Source organism: Cydia strobilella, chromosome 15 (genome assembly GCF_947568885.1).
Source record: "Cydia strobilella chromosome 15, ilCydStro3.1, whole genome shotgun sequence".
In the NCBI taxonomy this organism is placed as follows: domain Eukaryota; kingdom Metazoa; phylum Arthropoda; class Insecta; order Lepidoptera; family Tortricidae; genus Cydia; species Cydia strobilella.
In genome coordinates, this window is record NC_086055.1 from 10,990,441 (window position 1) to 11,008,330 (window position 17,890).

The following is a 17,890-nucleotide window of genomic DNA, read 5'->3' on the forward strand; positions in this document are numbered from 1 at the left end:
ATTAAAAAGTTAAGGAAGATATCTTAAGACCATTTTTTTCTAAAAATGCACTCCTTGTAAAATACCTTTACCATCCTTTACTAAGTGCTCGTACAAACCGAAACTGGTGGCGCAATCATTTGCTAAACAAATATTGAAATATTATTAATTAACCATCTTAACACTCCATTTATTTAGCTTTTGTAAATTACTCGCCTCACTGAATCACATTTAAAAAGGAAGAATTGAATGAATAAATATTTTCATAGAAAACAGTCTCTACGAAAACCCACTTATGGTTACGATACGAGAGGCGATTTAAGAGTTTTGTTTAAATTGTGGTTAAGAGAATATGGATTAAGTAATTATATTTATGTTATAGGTACAGATGTCATTTCTAAACTAAACGATAAAGTACAATTAAAGATATTACAATTAAAACATTACATAAAATGTCATCATTATTATGTTATATAAAATGTGTCATATCGTTACTAATAAATAAATGTCTCTTTTTTACCTTTTCACGAATAAACTATTAAATGAGGTTCAGATTGGTATTTTAGTCAACTGAAATCGTTCCAAATAAGGGATATACAGGATGATCAATCCAAATGGGTCAGTTTGGGGAAGTCAGTAACTATGAGAGATAGCGACATCTGTTCTTAGGAACCTTGATGGTTCGATGGCTTCGATTTTAGATTTAATAATAATGGCATTCAAAAAAATAATGGTCAAATTTCATAGCAAAATTTGGTCCTTATACTTTCAGGATCAATTATACAAACAAATACACGCGATTACATAAAGAATATTGACCAGGTTCGATTCCTGGTTATGTATGAGAGTTTAAAAAAAAATTGAATGTCATTATTATTAAATCTAAAATCGACACCATGGTTCCTGATTTCGCTATCTCTCATAGTTTCTGACTTCTCCATACTGACCCATTTGGATTGATCGGCCCTGTATAATCCTATATATCCCAATCCTAATTTGATTTGGGATTTGAAAATTGTTTTGCTATAATCCAAATAGCTCATTGAAATGCTACATTTCACCTTGAATTAAATAAGTTGGTGTTTCTATACTATTACTGAAGCCACAGTAAATTCACTGCCATCTATCGACACACGATTAAAATTAAAACTAAAAATATAAAAAAATGTATTTATATATGGATATATGATTTTTTTTATTTGCAATATTTGCATTAATTATTTTTATATTATTTTGACCCATGTTCTTTCACTGATATGCGTTAAAATTGTTAAATAACAAACGAAACTGTTAACGCCATCTATACGAGAGTAGGCCAAAGGTAGTGGTGGCGATCAGATGATCGAGAATCAAATTTTCTTGATTTTTCGATGCACGTTTTTTCCTTAGACAGTTTCCATCTATTACGGAGTTATATCTATCTTTGCTGATATTGAAAAAAAAAACATTTAATCTGTCGATCCTTATTTAATGCAAGGTGAAATGTGGCAGTTCAATGAGCTATTTGGATCAAAGCAAAACAATATTCAAATCCCAAATCAAGTTACGATTGGGATATCGTTTTTATTACAGCGGACAACAAAGCAGACCGATACGATCAAATTTAATTACCACAGTACGTGAAGAGAGCGAGCGGCATATCCGTGAGATTTATAACGGGGTTAAGAAGTAGTGCAATTTAATATTCTGCCATATTATTTAATCATAAAGAAATCACGATGTCTACGCGACTTCAATACCTGCATAAAATAGTAGTTTATGTGACTGCTACATAATGAAAGGAATTAAAAGTTACCTTTCATTATGTAGCAGTCACATAAACCCACACTCGAGTTTTAATTTAAAACTCGAGTGTGGGTTTATGAAATGAACGTAGTGAGTTTCATAATAGAATCACACGAGTGTTTTAATGCCTAATTATGTACAGTTACATACACTGCTTTATCTACATACATATTATAAACTTTCTATGATATATTCACTAACCTCATATTACAGCCGATATTGGGGCATAGTTGCTCTCTGGCGGAATTCGCGGATATGAGGTGGCGTCTCCGAAATATCTTTATCGCACATTTTACACGAAACTTCACTAGAGTTACTTTAAAAACAACAAAACAAATTATTATTTACTCACAAACTAATTAAAAGATAAACTGCACGTCAAATGGCGGCAAAGAAAACTTTTTTCACGCATGTCACGCATCCGTAGTTTTTTTTTTATTCAGAGACAAACTAGAGTGGGCGTCGATTGCCATATCGTTCGATACCAACTAACAAGCGAAATTTGTCAAATTTGTATGCAATTGACATTTCAGTTCGAATAAAACGTCATCTCGACTGATATTAGAATAGAGGTCAAATCAAATTTCTTTGTTTTTCGGAGATGTTCGAAATTTGAATAAAATAATGTTATCGAAATCGATGTTATTATTTAGCAATAATAACATTTTCACAGATAAAAAAATGCTGTAAAAAAACAGTTTATCTTAATGTTGGCCATTATTTACGGATTTTGAAGGCATCATAGAGGGTTTATGATATGTGTGTAGATAAAATATTATAAAAAACCAGCCAAGTGCGAGTCGGACTCGCAAACGAACGGTTCCGTACCATTACGCAAAAAACGGCAAAAAATCACGTTTGTTGTATGGGAGCCCCACGTCAATATTTATTTTATTCTGTTTTTAGTATTTGTTGTTATAGCAGCAACAGAAATACATCATCTGTCAAAATTTCAACTGTCTAGCTATCCCGGTTCATGAGATACAGCCAGGTGACAGATATAACTAATGCTTCGATAAGCCTATTAATTACATTTCTAATGAAACAAATGTATTTACCAAAAAAAGAAGAAATATTACAAACTCAATACAAAAATGAACTGTGACAGGGATCATCATTCGCCACGTCAGGTATAGGTAGACAGTTTTAGATAAGTGTATTACAAAAAAAAGTTTGTATTTTATTATTAGAGCGTGGTTAAAATACAGGCATTATTTAATACGATATAGGTATTAATGCTTCGATAAGCCTGCCTGAAGAACATTGTGTAATACTAGCCTAGGTAACAGGCAGTAGCAATACATTTAACTCGTAAACAGTATAATTAGTTAACATTATGTGTCTAACACTATCGACACTGATGAGTAATGACTAAAGGGGCCCACTGATTATCAGTCCCCCGGAAGATATCAGCCTATCAGTTAGAACAAAAAATTTACAGTTCCAAACAACTGACAGGCCGATATCGTCCGGCGGACTAGTAATCAGTGGGCCCCTTAAGAGTCGGTTGCACCAAACCGTCTGTCACCGTTAAAGTGTTAATTAATTTATTTATTTATTTTTCACCTCAGCAGCTCGAACAAGCCTACTTTCGTCACTCCCTGGAGTGAGGAAAGTGTGACTCCTCACTCCAGGGAGTGAAACAATGTAGCTTTTTAATTTAGTGAAGGCCATAAACTTCATACTGTCTCGTCTCGTATCGTATCGTATCGTATCGTATCGTATCGTATCTTATCTTATCGTATCGTACATATTATAATACTTTTTTTTTCTGTACGGTCCGGTCCGGTCCGGTCCGGTACGGTATGGTACGGTCCGGTCCGGTCCGGTACGGTCGTATCGTATCGTATCGTATCTTATCTTGTCGTATCGTACATATTATAATAATTTTTTTTCTGTTTATTCTGTGTAATTCGAAATACATTTTAACCTTTAATATGTTCTCACTACTGAGGTGAAAAATTATGTGTGCAACACGAGAGCAAAGTTATTTTACATCTCGTGTTTTTGAGTCCCTCGCTACGCTCAAGATTCTACCTTAGAATCACTCGCTTCGCTCGTGATTCAATTATAGAATCTTTCGCTTTCTCGGGACTCAAAATAAACACTCGCAAGAGAAACCAACTTTCCTCTCTTGTTGCACAAATAACTATATTTATTCACTTTAAATATTAATACAACTTTTGCCAGCATGCCACTATTGTAAACCTCTAGGGTTTATGTAATAGTTGGCGAGATGGCGCGGTCCGATCCGCGATTAGGTATACATATACATATTATACTATTATATATAAATATAAGTTAATCTATACACATCAAGTCTCTGTATCTATTTTATACATTATTCTAGACTTAGGTAGTATTTTTTTAGTCTTGGCATACATCTGCCGTGGTTTTCAACAATGTTAATGAGATCATACAGTACATTTTTAGGTAAGGTGTTTAATATATATGGGAGTAGAAAGTCAGTTACTCTTTTAACGTATACATTGTTACTTTTTGGAGTTGTATATGCAGGTAGATAGATCTAAATTTTATTGTATGAGAAGTTTCATAGTTACTGCCGAGTGACGTTGGCCAGTCCGTCAACTGCGGTTGGTGCAACCGGCCCTAAGGGTGTGCAATCCTTTTGTTTGGTGCCAAAAACCATGCATGTGTTCATATTTTTATTTTTAAGGTTCCGTCCGTCAAAAGTCAAAAAACGGACCCCTTATAGGATCACTCGTGCGTCTGTCTGTCCGTCCGTCACAGCCCATTTTCTCCAAAACTACTGGACCAATTAAGTTTAAATTTGGTACACATATGTAAGTTTGTGACCCAAAGACGAACATGTAACGTAAACAAATTAATTTTAAACACGAGGGCCACTTTTGGGGGGTAAATGAGAAGATTTAGAAATAAAATTCTTCAAACTATATCGTGGTACATATCAAATGAAAGAGCTCATTTTAAGAATCTCGAATATATTTTTTATGTAATTTTAAAATAAATAGTATCCGATATCGGATCGGACAATGTGAAAGCGCTCTAAGAGTGTCTGTATAATATGTCATATGATTTACATGTTAAAACAATCTAACAAACAATGTCACTCGAGTGTAAACGTGTTGAAAAATCGTTAAAAAAAAAGATAAAATCACCATCAATCCCCGTATAGATGCATTTGGCAACGCAGTCGGATCCATTGCACTATTCAGATCGACAGATACTGGCTCAAATTACAACGTGTCGGTATTGTTTTTGCATAATAATTACACGCCATGTAACCTGTCGTAAGTTATAGTTGTTACGAACACAGAACTTCTAAAAGACCTATGTCAAACTTTAACTGGAGACTTTGAAATAGGCCACCAAGGTACCAAGGTGACCAAGTGTCACAACGAGAGAGTAAATAAGATCAAAAATTATGCCCGATGACGTTGAGATAAAGTTGTTATACTTTATCGTGTCTTAAAGGCGTATTATGCTTGCATTTGTCACGTAATATCAGCGAGATACGAATTTTGATTGATATGGAATTATTTTAACTACGAAAGTATAGTAGAAAGTAGTAGGTAGGGCGTTAGACGTCTTGGTGAGCCAGCCGATGTTAATATAAATTTCTTTTCTGTGAGACATACGAGATTAGATTGATATGGAATAATTTGAACTACGAAAGTAGGGCGTTTTTTTTTCGTATGGATTTTTTGTGTTACTCTACTTCAGAGATTTACAGTTTTTAGATATTGTACCGCTTCCTTGGTCAAGGTGGTGAAATCTTCCACCTGCCCATGGTATCTGGTTAGAGGACAATCAAATACCGTGTGGTGTACGGTCTGCTCGGGTGCTCCACACCGGCATACTGGTGATTCGCACCAGTTCCATTTGTGCCATAAGTAAGCACAGTTCCCAACTCCGGTCCTTATCCGATTCAGCATGCACCAGACGCGTCGGGGCTCCTCAAAGCCAGCAGGTCGAGTCTTAGTATTAGGCTTGAAGACGTCGCCAGGGAGAGATCTTGATTCCCATTCAGATGGGTCGTGGAATCTCAGCGCTGGAGGATGGCGGGACTTAAGTCTGGTCTTTTTAAAATCGTGAAGGTCTTCATGGACAGGTAAGTTTGGGGATGCCCGCATCTTTTGAATTTCGAGGCCAAGGCATCTTTCTCTCCGCATATGAGGAGGCAGTATGTGGGATAAGACTGGTAGCCAATAGATCGGCGTGGGCTTGAGGCATCCAGAGATGAGACGCATCGTGTGATGGAGTTGGACGTCAACCAGGGAAGTGTGAGCGCTGTTCAGCCAAACAGCAGAGCTGACCCAACGAGCAAAAAGCGGTTTTATAATTATCCTAAGACCAATTTTCAATAGACTTATAGCGAACTTATAAGCGCTTACAAGCCCGGAAAAGAGCCCACTTTATTAGTGTATTCAGTTTTTTAATAGTCTAATAATACCCTCACGGAATTCAACTCACGACTGTAACAGCCGTGTAGCGGCATTTTGTAAAACCGTACACTCCTACGAAATCTATTATTAGTCTTATAAAACTAAACTAGATTGTTATGCACTTCACAATTCTTTTGCAAGTTCTTACTCTTTCATTTCGTTCAGTCAATCATTCAGTTCTTCGTGTAATAGTAAAAACTTTATTAAAATACTTAATAATATTTTGGACATTAATAAGGTAAGTTATATTATAATTTATCAGTGTTCGTTATTTCATGTTGTTAATCAAAAACATACAGGGAACTCGTATTTTTCATGCAACATACCAAGTTTCTGGTTAAAATTTTAAAGCGCCTCTTAAAATAAGCAATTATACATTCGTATTCATTATTTTTCAACACACTTGCTCAAAACGACGTTTTTATTCCACCGATTTTTGGCTCATAATCCTAGATATTAAACACGCGTGATCTTTCAGTGTATTATTCCACTCATGCTTTTTCATTATATTATCCGACTGAGTTAAGAAGCTAACTGATTGCTAATAATATGCATGCGGCCGGGGCGAGCGAGGGCCGGCCGGCAGTACGAGTATGACAGATGAAACACACAATACTAACTGTTTTAACTATTAAAATTTGATTAATATGAAAGTTTCTTTTTTTTCTCGCAAGTGTGTTGAAAAACGTCGTATGAAACGCGTGTGCATTGGTCATTACACACATCGGCTTTCTTATTGCGCACAATATCGCCCCGTGCGTAATGACCAACTAAGCACACTTGTATCATAATGTACTATTATAAAACTATTTTATTTGTAACGGATTCAAATATTGTACTTATTAGCGCTTATAAAACTAAGTAACAAGTGTAAATGGAATCAAGTGTATTTACACTTATAAGCAGCTTTAATAGGAGATTCGGGTCTATAGTAGCTTAATAAGCAATTTTAAAAGCGCTTACAGGTGCTATTTATAAGAAGCTTCATTCTTAAGTCTGATTGCTCTTACTAAAAGCTTTTAAAAGAGGGTGCGGCTTATAGTGGTTTATATACTTAGTTTTATAAGCGCTTAAAAGGCTAATTATCAGAGTATCAAATACTAAATAGCATTTTCTGAGACGCATATAAGAGTAATTGCGAACGCCAAAATCAATATAAGAATCTTATAAGTGTCTTATTCCTATAACATATATGTTCTGAGACTATTTTGCTTGTTGGGGAGTAGGGCGTTAGACGTCCAGTACGGCTACCATCAGTTTGGCACTGACATAAACGCCATCGAGAACGTAATTTACTTTCTATGCATCTCACTTGCAGCAATATGAGAGTGAGCCAGCCGATATTAATATAAACTTCTTTTCTGTGAGACATACGAGACGCGTCCCACTATAAGCGAGCCTGTGGGAATCGACTTTTACGAACGCCTCGCCACTACAATGTATGAAAACGTGCTAAAGTAAAACGCTTCATTTACATTTCATGGTTCATAGCTGCACGCATATTTATTACGTTTGCAAGATACAGCGAGGTATACAAAACAGTCGTTTATTGGAATCGATGACAGATTACATCAACGTAAATACGAGCTAGTTGGTTGACCACACTTTCCTGTCTTCTGTTCGACCATAACCATTAGCATACAGTGAGCAGCTGATGTATCTACAAAGAGTGTCTAATCTCGTAGATAGCTGCCAAAAAACATTAAATTCAAAATGATAGGTATGCACTTAGGCGACAGAGCGTCTACCGCGAAAATCGTTATCTTATCTGCCTGACTAATTTTACTATCGCTCAAACATGCAAGTTATAGAGAGACAGGCAGGTAATGAAAATTAATTTTGCTGTAGGCCCTCTGATATTTCTTGTTTCGATGCCGTCTACTAATGCAATTTGCAATAATCATAGCAATTTCAACCTCTAACACAGCAGCTCTAAATAGTGAACAAGTGCTTTTAGGTGACACATATGGATATTTTAATTATATAATTCATTAAACATTGTATTGTAAATATAATTTAATTTAAGGAATTTTCGAAATAAGCGCAACTCAAATAAATCACGCGGTCTAAGAAATCAAGGGCACGTAGCAGCAATTTTTTACGGGCAATTGCGATAAAATCCAAACGCGAACTAGATAGATTATTTATTTATTATATGATTGGCCACTATATATTGTCATCATACAATATTAAACTTAATAACTTAAAGTAAGCGGTTGATTACTACATTAAAGTAATTTGGCTGAGTCATCGCACAAATCAATCAAATAATTGAAACCGCTAATTAAATAACACCCAAGCCAATATGAATTCCATAGCGACTTTGGCTATTTTGAAATTTGCAGTCTCAACTGATGTTTTACCTTTTTTTGAAATTGCGTTATGAATTTAGAACACTTTCGATATGTAGCAATTATTTCGAAACTCGCTAATGGGTGTTTAGAAAATTATTGATGTTAAGTACCTGCGCGTAAGTAGGTATTGGTATACAAAGTGGTACAATGATAATGGATTATTTCATATTGATTTTTTTTATAAATTGCCCCACGCTCTTGAGTGTATTATTTCAAAGAAAGGTACATATGACCACATATCTGACGGATGACGGACGCCTTGAACCCCTAGGCCACCCCGCCGCGATAAATTATTATATCAAAAATATTTAATACCTAAAATAATTTGATTTGTTCCCAAAGTTGTGCTTATATACTTATATTAACCATGTGAGATATATACCAAAGATAGATATAACTCCGTAATATATAGATGGATACAGTCTAAGGAAAAAATGTGCCTCAAAAATCACGAAAATTTGAATCTCGTTTAGATGGCGCCACTAGTTTTGGCCTACTGTCGTATAGAGGGCGTTGACGGTTTCGTTTGTTATTTATAATTTTAACGCATATCAGTGATAGAACATGGGTCAAAATCATATAAAAATAATTAATGCAAATAAATAAATCATTTATCCATATTGAAATACATTTAACGTATTTTTATAAATCTTCATTTTTAGTTTTAAAGTATATCGATAGATGGCAGTGAATTTACAGTGGTTACAAAATTTACTATGACAGTACCGCTCTATAATATTATATCCTCTTTGTATATACTTAATTCTTCTTTTAACTGCCAGCAAAGAAATCACGCACAGATTTTTTTAAAGCTATTTTGTTGGGTGCTTTCCTAATGTTAGGGGGAAGACCGTTACAGAGGCGGGCCACTTGAATAAAGAATGAATAAGACAGTATGAAGCCATGAAGAGGAATAGAAAGAGAGAAATTGCAAGTAGAGCGAAACTGACGGACACGGGAGCCACAAAAAACGTGAAAGAGGGATTTGAGATATTCAGGGGAGCGTGAATCGTTAAGAATATAGTAGAGAGCGCAGAGCATGCGAAGCCCTTGAGGCATTGTACGTTGAAAGAGCTGGCGGCATTTCCTCGTTGTATCGCAATGTAATATAATAACGTATCCTATTGATACGTTGTGCGAGGAAGCCGCCAGCTCTTCGGTCACCACAGTTACGTCAACCAGACGCTTCGCGATTTCTGCAAACAGCTTTTGCGCGCTGGTACGCCATGGACCCAAAGTTTCAACTCCAAATGGTACAAAATGGTACTCTCTACCGAGGCCCTTATAATTATTGTGTTTTAAAATTTCGGCGCTTTCCGCCGCTCTGCCCGCTTTTACATTAGTCCGTTGGAGGCGGGACGGTGCCAGTGTGTCAAAATATGGTCAAACGCCTGCCTATACATAAAAACAAAATTACACAATTAATATTAATTTAATTGAATAGCAATATGCCAAGGAACGACACGTCATCATTGCGAAACAATACCTATGTATGTATGTATCTGTTCTGAGTATTCTGTGTTGTTTTGTTTATTGCCTGCATCTTCTACAGTCTGGCAAAAAAGAGTAGAAATTAAAGGGGCAACACTGTAGTGTCGTCCCTTTCAAATCAATCTAAGAAAAACGGGACGACACTATAGTTTTGCCACTTTAATTTCTACTTTTTTTTGCCAGACTGTACATTTTGCTTGACCTGATGATTGACTGGTAGAGAATAACTTTAGGCATTAGGTCCGCCATTTATACTATATTCTTAAAACAATATTTAACACACATCTTGCACGTAAGTAGAATGTCCATGCCTTAATTATAATTAACATTGCAAAATAAAATCATTCCAAAAATCAAAAACAAAAACAACGACAAAACGTTCAACGGCCATTGCAAGCAACAGTTATGTAAGCTAACATATGTTGATAATGCATATAATAAACCATTTCGTATCATAATCACAAACCGCTGTGGAACCTTGTCATAATAAAGAAACGATAAAACTCATTCGATTGCTGCGGCAAAGTCTCAACTGTTTGCCAATGAGATTATTTTTGTGAGAAATGCACATGATTGATGTACTGATCTTGAATTCGAACCGGTTGCACGATGGACCTTGCTTTTAATTCATTAGTTTTTTGTTGGTTTTACGCGTTAAGTTAGCAAATTTACAAATTGCGGTTGGTGCGCGTTGATGTCTTTTGCAAGGTGCGTTCGAGATTTGGGTGCTGATAATTTTAAACGGTTTAAGAAATGTTATTTTGTATGTCTTTCCCATCACGGAACGATGGTGTTGCGGAAATCTAGGAGACGTACGCGGAGCCGACGCCAACACGTAGAGCCCCTTTTGACACTTTAATGAAATTGAAGGGGTACACCGAGCGGATGCTGCCCGTATTTTGAATATTGTTATTGTCTGATTGTCACGAAATAATAAGTATTAGAAGGACTGGATTTTTGCCACAGGAAAAAGACAGATACTTTATTATAAGTTATAACATAATTATAGCCAATTACAAGTATCAGAATGTAAGCTTACTTAAAACAAAAGACTAAAGGACATATGTATTTATATTTTTAGTGGCCGCTATCGTTTATACTGGGTCTCTATTGATTCCCATATAGTTTTAAGTCTACTCATAATGTATTGTTTATCCACATTTTCGTTAGTCATAATTTGGTTTTTCTCAGAAACGCGTAACTTTTCAGGATTGCCATAAAACAAACCTAAGCTATCCTATATCCTAAACTTATTACCTGAGGAAAATCCTGAAAAGTTAACGGTTTCAGAATTATGACTAATGATAAATTGATAATATAACAATCATTACATTATGACTTTCAATAATTATGTCAAACAAAGGGACCCCGTTTAAACTACATACATACAGCGAGCTGCAAAAATACATAGATACTTACCCAGTTTATGGATGGAATTCATTCATAAATTGGGTACGCATTTTTGAAGCTGGTTGTACATAAAAATCGTCTTTTTAACTAGGCGCTAAAACACCTATATACATTTTCGCTATCTTATCTATCATGCGACATTTCATTTATACAGACAAGTGACATTCTAATATCAATATCGTTCTCACGTTCATTATCTTGTCTGTCCAGTGATAAACGCGACTGCAAACGTCTAGAACTAAAACCGCTAATCAGCTATATTCTAATCATATCATGTAGTTCCACCTTTCTCCGCCAGCGTGCGGCTTGGATGAATATTGATTAACCAATCTGGTACATTTTACTTGAAGATAAGCAGATGACATAATACTGGCGGGGCGTTGTTCCAACGGCCAATCGTAGGCAAGTATATCTTGGGGTCCAGTATAAGAGCGCTCTCCAGTTACTTGTAGTGGTTACAAGTCTTTAGGTCACGCTACATTGGTAGAACTAAAGACTTGATTCGCCTAATCGATGATAGTACAGACAGGGTCTGAACGTTTATTGCGTTGCGCCCAATAAATGAGAAGCAGAAGCGACGCTGCATTGATGTCGTTAAACATTTTATGACCAAATGTTTCCACATACTATTTTATATATATATATATATATATATATATGTGTATATATATATAGTTATGGTGTTGGTTTGGTTTCGTTCCTATGGGAATGGGAACTAGGTACCATATTTAAAATACAAACACACACATACACACACTAACTCAATAAAAAACAAAAAATAATACAGAATATCACTGTGCAGCGCGGTGTGCAGAAATATCTGTACTAAGTACAATACAAGCACACACACACACACACCCACACACACACACGCACACGCACACGTAGACGCACACGCACACGCACACGCATACGCACACGCACACGCACATGCACGCACGCGCACGCGCACGCGCACGCGCGCACACACACACACACACACACACACACACACACACACACACACACACACACACACACACACACACACACACACACACACACACACACACACACACACACACACACACACACACGAAGGATCCACTCATATTATTTTCGTATAGGACTATACTATAATGCACTACTTAATCTTAATTAATACATACCCGTTATCGTGAAATTACTCTTTCTAATTCTGAATATCAAAATATAAAAGTAGTCATTACGATTACCAGTAAATTCGTAAACTACGCCTCTATCGCCTTATATTCTTTCCTTTCCACCAATCACAGTACCCTCAATATATCAGATTAAAGCGTAATCCGTTACGTGATTCTGGAGTTGGACACACTAATAAGTTCAGGTACTGGTTAGCCCGCGAAGAATGTTACTTTTCGATTTCCCGAAACGGCGTAAGTCTTCAACAGCCTATTGAGACTTAAGTCCTTTTGTAGTAAAGGGGTATTACAGGTTAACTCGGTTGGGTGAAGCTCAAGTAATAGGTAACGTTAGTAATTGGCGGTCACATGTCGAACGTACGTGATTACTGATTAATGAAGTGTTTAAGTGCGTGCAGAGCAACATGATTGGGCAACGACGGGTAATTTTGAAGTGTCTAGGCCTATGTTGGACTTACGAGTATTGTCAGCTTGTTTATGCTTCACGTTCTAATAGATACGAATCTATTAGTTATAATTATAAGTTATAGGTAACAGAGTGCTTGGTGACTAGGTATTAGACACCAAAATGCTCTGTTCGATTACTTGTGCTCCTACTATCTTTCGATTTTCAACCACTTCGTTCGAACAGTTTTAGACAAAATTGATTCCGTGAAAAATCTGCCTGCGCAGAGCTATTGCCAAATGGGCTAAAAAGTGTTTCTTAGGTGTCTTAAGGTTATTAAAGAATCGGCAACTCCTAACACTTGAGTTGCATAGTCCATAAAATAGATAAAAATCAATAGATTCAAAAATCCAATAGATAAACAATCAATAGATTGTAAAATCCTATTATGAAAATAAACGATATGATATGATATGATGATATGATATGACATACTTGTTATGGGTATGAAAATCGTTCACTGTATTTGAAACTGCTAGTGAGCACAAAGATGACAAAAAGTTTGCTAGCGCTCGCGCTCTATTAGGTATCATTGCCTATGTATAGCAGTGGACGTCTATCGGCTGACATGATGATGATGATGATGATGATGACCTATGTTATGTACAATACCAAAAGAAGAAAGGTAACATTCTTGTGTCATTTTACTTCTTTTTTAGCCGGAGAAGACGAGTAAATTATTTTTGCTATTTAACTTTCGGGCTTTACAGACCATGTTTCTTTCAATAAAATGGCGATCTACCATTGTATATGGCTTTACGGCTACTAATGAAATTATGTAGGTATTGATGTGGAGTGAAATGGCCTGCATCTGATTGCGACATACATAACGTGACTTACATCGCAACAACAACAGTGAACACTGGGGGCCAATTCGACTCGACAGAATTGGTCGTGATGTGGCCACTTTTTTTTAATAAGAAAATTGGCCATGTAACTGGGTCTTGTCATAAGTAAACACGAAGTGGCCTGTATGTTGCATAGACTTAGCAGTGACAATGTAAAAGAGCGCTGTACTCGATGTAGTACTTGGCGTTCGAATTTAGCGTACGCGGACGCTAAACAGATTGATATTGAAGTGGAGCAAAATGCCTTGCAACTTCTTGCGACATATACCAACGTAGCTTTTATCGCAACAACAGTGAAATGCTCAACTCGTGCCGGAGATTGGATTAAAGCGAGGTACGGTATGCCCGGGCGATTTCCGGTATTTTAGATTTAGTTGTAATTCCAGGGTTATTTCTTTAAGAAAGAGCTTGATTTTGATTGGCTATCGCCAATGAATTTATAAATTTCCAATATAAGGAGAGCAGAATACTTAATAAGTTTTGGCAAAAATCTCATTTTTGATAAAACTTTTAATCGCTGACTGTACTTTTTCTTTCCACAGGCAAGTAACTCATCGAGACAATTCTAATACCTACAACCCCAAATACAGTTAGGTCGCGTTGTTTTATTACAGAGTTCCTACCACACCACCTCCTATCTCCATCATCTGATCAGCTCGATGGTACCATAATATTGCATTGTCACCCGACTTACATATTATGCATGCAAATTTTCAGCTTCTTCGGAAACCGAGATTTAGGTCAATTAATTAAACGTACAAGATTTGACCCGTACAAACATAGTTACATATCTACATAGGTACTATATAATACTATTGCAAGTTAAATAAGAGCTTGTAATAATAAATAAATAAATCCTTCTTGCCTTTTGCTACTGGCTTCTAGCATTGGCAGTAAGTGGTTACGTCCTAAAGATGTCATCAGTATGGAAGCGAATGTTAGCAATTTCCATCTCCTAAGGAAGTTCGGTTACTGTTAATTACCGTCGCGGCATTTTTGTTTGTGTAATATCCTTGGTACCGATAAGATATTAACGTGCCGCTGAAATTATAAGTCATATTGTCTAGCACTCTAATAACAATTAGACCTAGAGGCAATGCGTAGTAGCCACTCACTTAATCACAATGGACCTCACAAGAACACTTAAAGCACAGTCAGAGTTTCCCTGTGGCGACCGTGAGTCCTTCCAATAGCTTGGCGCCCAGCCCTTTAAAAACTGCCAACCCTTTGGTCTTGTTTCAGCGTCCCTGCTATGGCGGTGCCCGGTATCATCGTACTGCTCTCAAGGCGGCTTAAGTGAAACAACGAATGATCAAGATTGCAGGAAAACGTTCGATGAGGGCTGTGAGTGAGTGTGTGTGTGTGTGTGTGTGTGTGTGTGTGTGTGTGATATAATAATAAATAATATGTGTTTACACATATGGGGGCGTTCGCGACAAGGGCAGCAACTGAGCGCACAAACGGTTGATGTGAAGATTCTTGGGGCTTACCAAAAATATACGGTCGAATTGATAACCACCTCCTTTTTTTAAGTCGGATAGAAATTGTTTTCACCGGTACTCTACTCTAAGAGCAAAAGGAAAAACCGGCCAAGTGTGAGTCGGACTCGCGCACCGAGGGTTCCGTACTTTTTAGTATTTGTTATAGCGGCAACAGAAATAAGTACATCATCTGTGAAAATTTCAACTATCTAGCTACCACGGTTCATTGAGATACAGCCTGGTGACAGACAGACAGACGGACAGCGGAGTCTTAGTAATAGGGTCCCGTTTTTACCCTTTGGGTACGGAACCATAAAAATGTAATCGACTAGGTACCAATATTTTTATACATCCAAGTCTTAGCCTGCAACTTTTACACGCATTAAACCTATTCCAATGGTACCTACCTATAATGCATTTACATGTTTGGCACGTCTCAGCAACCAAATCTACCACGCACGTATATCTAATAAATAATGCTTCTTATCTAGGCCTTAAATAAATCAATCGGCTTTCGAGCTTATCGCAGCATTCGTAGCTTTAGAATACTCCTTCAAGTTATAAAAGAGTCAAGTTAAGCAGATAATAATTTTTGCTCAGCATAAAAATCCGGCGCTTTTAAAATGTTCTGTTATATTATAAGTTATGTATAAGTAATATATTATTTATAAGTAATGTTTAGATATTGATTGAACAGATATGGGAATTCTTGGTATAAGACCAATTGTATCGTGTATCGTCAAAATGTTAATTATTGAAAAAATGTGTCTGTCTGTGGTGTGGCCTTGGCCTGCAACAGATTTGTACCCATCAGTACACAACATATATAGTACCTACCCTACCTAGTGTTCACATTCACATATTTATAACGAGACCCTGTAATTTACGAGAACGTCGTCTGGATATAGAAATATAACAACACGAACTTACCTAAACCCGAAGAGTATTTTAATAATACCACTTCAATACCTACCAACACCACGGAACAGCACAACCATAATGAATGTTTACTTATAGGTACCTATTTTAAGTCCTTAGTAATCCGACGCCGTCGGCTTTTACCGGTTGTCCGTCAAATAATAATTTTATTTATAAATTAATCACATTTTGCAACAACAACACAACACAAAAGTAACTCAAACAAACCACAAATTGGTTCTGTAAGAATGAAATGAAAACTCCATCTCCATTTTGAAAATTTGAAAGTATAACGTATAACCATCATGAGATAGCAAACCAGAGCCCCGTGTCTCACTCGCACGTGTTGCCAATGTTAAAAAGATACCATTGTGGTAGTATTTATATCAAAATACTACTGAAATTAATTACCTTCTTATAATATTTGAGTGCTATATTCAGATTACGGTTCTGATATCTTTTAGGTAATTTGTAAATAATTATGATGTTAATATAATTAACTGATTAAACCAAGCATGTGCACAAAAAAAAACATTAATTTTAGTATGGTAGACATTGCAGTAACATTGGATATTAATTGGTATCCCCAATTGTCAAAGTCATTAGGGTGACTATGATGTTGGCACGATGTGAATCGGTTTTACAGGATTCTTATTACGTACTTAATTTAAAATAAGTTTACCTAAATATATATATCTTTATTTCGGCATGTTTAATTATTTGGTTGATGTAATGAGCTTAATTGCCTAAATTTAAATCCAAAGTCCATAAACCTTACAGACTTACATTTATACATAACTAGTTTTTTGCGCGGTGCGCGGGGCCCCGCGGTCATCGTGGTGTTGTTGTTGTTGTTGTTGTTCTGTTGTTGGTCTTGTTGTGTTTGGTGCTGTTGTTGATGTTGGTGCAGTTGTTTTTGGTGCTGTAGTTGTTGTTGTTGGTGCCGTTGTTTGGGCTGTTGTTTGTGCTGTTGTTGATGTGTTGTTGTTGTCGGTGCTGTTGTTGATGTGTAGTTGTTGTTGTTGTTGTTGCTGTTGTTGTTGCAGTAGTTTTGTTTTCCAAAGAGAAAAAGTAATAAAGTTGTACTTTTGGTAGAAAGAAAAGATCCGCATGCGAGCACTTCATACCCGCAGCTCGGCCTTCGGCCTCGCGTGCTTGGGAAATCGTAAGGGACGCTTCGGGCCTTCGGCCCTACGCGGAGCTCGGCCTTCGGCCTCCCAGCCTGTAGCTCGAACTTCGGGCTCACTTAACCTACTCGAAAATTTGGCTTTGCCCCTGTCCGCCGCCATTTTGGATTTTTCCAAAAAACTTTTTCGACATACTAATCTTGGGCCCCGAGGCTCGCCGCATGCCAAATCTCAGCGCGCTCGGACCAACTTGAAGAAGAAAAAAAAAATGTCGGCCATTTTGAATTTTTTTAAATACAGTTTTACTTCTCTCGGGGCCCTCTATGACATTTGGTCGAGCACCCCCCACCCATCTCGCACCGTTTAAAAGTTGCCATACAAAAAAAAGTGGCCATTCTTTCCGCCATCTTGGATTTTTTCCAAAAATTTTTTTTCCATACCAATCTAGGGGACCCCGAGATTCCG